This window comes from Chelonoidis abingdonii, chromosome 3 (genome assembly GCF_003597395.2).
Source record: "Chelonoidis abingdonii isolate Lonesome George chromosome 3, CheloAbing_2.0, whole genome shotgun sequence".
Classification (NCBI taxonomy): Eukaryota; Metazoa; Chordata; order Testudines; family Testudinidae; genus Chelonoidis; species Chelonoidis abingdonii.
Window position 1 is genome coordinate 191,051,581 of NC_133771.1, and position 4,449 is coordinate 191,056,029.

Consider the following 4,449-nt stretch of genomic DNA (forward strand, 5'->3'; position numbering starts at 1 on the left):
AAAACACATCTACGCTCCACAATGACCCAAGACAGTCTGGTCGTCCTTGAACCAGCTCAATAGAGCATGAGCTGGCCCAGACTGTGGACCTTCAGGAAGCAGTTCAAATCTTTGCAACCAAGAAGGCACAGAAAGAACTACTTTGATTATTCAAACAGATAAAAATGCCAGTGTTTACTATGCAGACAAGAAAAGTTATATTTGCTGTTCAGTATCAGAGGGGTAGTCGTCTTAGTCTGGATCTGTAAAAGCAGCAAAGAATCCTGTGGCACCTTATAGACCAACAGACGTTTTGGAGCATAATGCATCTGACGAAGTGGGTATTCACCCACGAAAGCTCATGCTCCAAAACGTCTGTTTGTCTATAAGGTGCCACAGGATTCTTTGCTGCATTTGCTGTTCAGGCATTTGAAAGTTAAGTGTTACTTAAAATTTTTGAACAAGGCATTGTAAGTTGTTAGTTCTCCTTTATTGGGGTAGATAGTAGAGCAGTGCCATGAGAGGAGTAGAACAGGAAGAAGGCAGAATTGAGATCTTTCAAAGTGTTGACCCAAGTGAGCGGCCATAGGGGTGTCATTTGAGCTCCCCATCTCAGGTGCCAAAATGTTGTGGGCTGGCCCTGTCTGCAAACTCTGAAGCCATGTGTTAAATGTGCTCTGGGGCTTCTACTCTGAGTTTTTGAGTTGAGGACACACACACACACACACACACAATGTGAAACCAGGAGAACTTTGTCTGTTTCTACAGGGCTCTGTTTCACTTGCACAGCATGGGTCCTCCTAACCTAACCACTCATTTAAAATACCCATAACCAACCACTTGATGTTTTACTTTCCTTCATATTTTTGGTGTTGTCACTTGTTTGTGGTTTTGTTTGCTGTCTGCGTTTCTTTATTACTTATTTTTACTGTTCTATGTGTGTGTAGTGTTAATCAAATTAAGAGTTGACATCCCAGAGAAATTTTATAAGCCTGAGTGAATGCCTTTTACTCTCCTTTCCAGTATCAGAAATATTATAATTAATATTTGCAATGAGAGCATGACTATTTCTAGATTTCATAGATTTGTTTAGCATCTTAAAGCTGAGCTATGTGGGCAGATAATATGCATGCAAGAGGGATAGTTTTGTGAACTTCAAAAGTGCATAGCATGCTAGTGTTTCGACAGATGCTTCATTTTTTGAGAGCAGCTTTCCCTGAAGATTAAGTGGTCTGTGGTAGAGTAGATTAATTAAATTGGGCCTTTGGTGCATATTTTTTATGCTTTTACTTAATGGCCATGCCTTTGTTTTATTTATATAGCTGTTTTCAGTATGCCACATTTTGGTGTGTTTGTTAGCTTGAGATGTTAGAAAGGATGATAAAATACACGTACTCCAAGGGCCATGTTAATTTTCTTTTTATTTGATTTCATATTAAATAAACTTCTTAAGCAGTGCACCTTGTTAGTTATCCCTTGTTTTAATATGCTTTCTTCTATACCTATGAACTGTTTAAAAATATATATTATGTCTAGGGTTTTTGTTTGTACTGGTGGCACACATCTGCACATTACCTCGATATTGGTGCTGTACATAACAAAATTCATTCCACACATGGATGAAAAAAATTACAGGAAATGTTGGGCGAGGCAGGTGTTGGGGTTCCTTTAGCTATTTTGCATCAGTTCCCCCCTACCCATACTATCCCTCCTCCTCATGGGCCTCCGAGGCCAGGCCTCTGCCTCATCAGCAGCCAGGTACTCCATGAATTTGATGGACTCTGCCAGACTCCACAGTTAGTGCCACTGCACCCTTTCCTTTCCCCTGCCTAGGAGGATCTGAGTGAACTGTTCCAGGACCACAGTTTCTACCACCTGGGTCCCTGAATGTTTCTCAGGTTCTAACCACCACCAGGTGCTGTCTCGTAGACATGCTACTGCTCCGGGCCTGGCCCTCGGGGAATACCTCTCTTCGCAAAACTGGCAGTGGTAGGTGTCATGGTTGATCCCTGTCTGGTCCAAGATGGGGGCTTTTCCTGTTTTGTACTTCAGGAAGTCCTGGGGTTCTAAGCCCAATTCCCTGAGGGACACTGGGTGGCGGTGGCCACCTGTTCGAATGTTACCAGGAATGCCTCCAGATCATCAACAGGTCCCATTTTTGCCAAACGCAGAGAAAGACCAGCAGGGAGGGCCCTGAGTCTTGTCCATGGAGAAGGGTTTGGCTTCTCTGTTGGGTGCATCATGGTGGCTAGTTGTTGGATCAAATACTCCTGCTGTGCTTGATGTTGCACTGTCAACTCCCTCATCAGCTGTTGCTGCTGGGTCATGATTTGCTGCAACAGCTGGGCCTGCTGTTGGGTGGCCTGTTGTTGCTGGCTCTCCAAGAACCATTTCAATATTTTCTCCATCTCGGGTGAGGAGGCGGATGGGCAGGCAAAGAAAGGCTGCCCTCTTGGTACGCTCTTCCCGCTGGGGCCTTTCAACAGGGTCCGGTCGTTGCTCACATTCTCTACCACTTGTCCCCTGCCAAGGTGGATAGTTAGTATGTGGACACTGTGGTTACTATCTAACTGTCCAACTGTATTGAACCTCACCACACTGAGGTCCAACGGTCAGAGCGAAAGCAGCAGCTCTTGGGTCCAGGGCTGCATGGCCTAATGGCCAGAGTCAATACAGCAGCCCTTGAGAGCAGGGCAGTATGGCCTAGCAGCCAGAGTCAATACAGTGTCCCTTGCCTCAGGACAGCATAGCATAGTGGCCAGAGTCAATGTAGCAACCCTCAGATACAGGGCAGTGCAGCCTAGTGGCCAATACCCAAGGTAGTGAGGGCTGGGACCACTCAGGGCCGTAGCAGTGGCAAAGTGGTCCACCACTAGGTCAGCGGGGAATCCCACCAAAACACACTGACCTTACACAGGTGGGAAATATCACTCACTCATCCTCCCTGGGTCACTTCCTGCCATGCCTCCTGAAGCTGCAGTTCATGGGCTGTCAGGGTCTCTGGGCTTATCAGTGCAGGTAATTCCCTAGGGCTCTGTTGGCCACAGATCTCTAGTCCAGCTCTCAGGATTTCCAGCTCATGCATGCAAGGGCTGGAGGCTCCACCAAAGGTCCTTCCTCTCCAACAGTCAGCCCAGAGTGAGCTGAGCTGCTCCCTTTTATACTAGCATAGCACTTGGTACATACCCAGTATGGTCTGAGGGGTGTGACTTTCTCTACCCATAATGTGGGTTAACCCCTTCCAGTCCAGTGCTGGGTATTCTCACCCCTTAACAGCATCATACTGACACAATGACACTCTGTGTCAGCATCATACTGACACACTGATGACATCAGCAAACCTCTTTTGATGACATCACACTGGCACATTGTCACACCATGATTATGGCTTCTGGTTTTGAGTGTTAATCATTTCATTTTTCGGAGTTTATTATTAGCAATTTTTGAGTTCTATGTAGGTGATCAAAAATCTGTATATTCACATAGTACTGTTTCAAACAGTAATATGTTAAAGCACATTAGTAAATCTTTAGTGTGAACCAACAAGGTTTACATGGCTCAATCAAAGAACAATATGTTAGTGCACTTTAGAAATCACCCCCTCTTAGTTTAAGTTACCGCTCCATGTAGACAAGCCCTTAGATGCAAACTGGGTTGCAGGGACATTGCCTATATTAAACTGCACTTCAAATGGAGTGAACTCAGCATGAACTAAGTAACCATTTCCAATGTTCTCACAGTGTTTATTCGATAAACACCAATTTCTTTGTGGGGGAGGTTTCTGGGGTGTTTTATTCATTGGTTAAAACCTAAAATCAGAAGCCTCAACTATGAGACACTGTGAAGACACAATGCAGTTACATCAGCACACGTTTGTATGATGACATCACGTTGACACATTGTCACACCCTGATGCATTGTGATGGCATCACACTGGCATACACTGGCATGCTGTGATGGCACCATGCGGTCACATCGCATATCACTGTCATATGCCTTAAAATGGCTCTGTGCCAACACATCCTGAGGTTGCATCTGACATCATATAAGTGAATTCCCAGTGGACTAATTGGTGGTGAACAGTGTGGATCAACAGTTAATTAATGTTTATAAAGCACTTTGTAGAAGATAGCTGCTATATATATGCAGTATTATAGATTGCCAGTCTTTTTGCATATTTCAGCAGTGCAAAAATGAAGCAGGAGGAATGATGAGAAGTATACTCACTGTGGAGTCATTTACTAAACATAATAAAGCAGGCACTCATAAATTCACACTGCTGAATAGGAAACCCATTATGCATTACCACAGTTTGTAAATAAAGAAGCTATAAAAATCCATTAAATACATCATTATGAAATGTACTTTGTTCATTTATTTTGACAAATGTAATTTGGTTTCAATTACACTGCTCTACAGCCAAAATGCTTCTGAAATAAATGTAGTCAAACTTTACTAATTCTGGGTCAC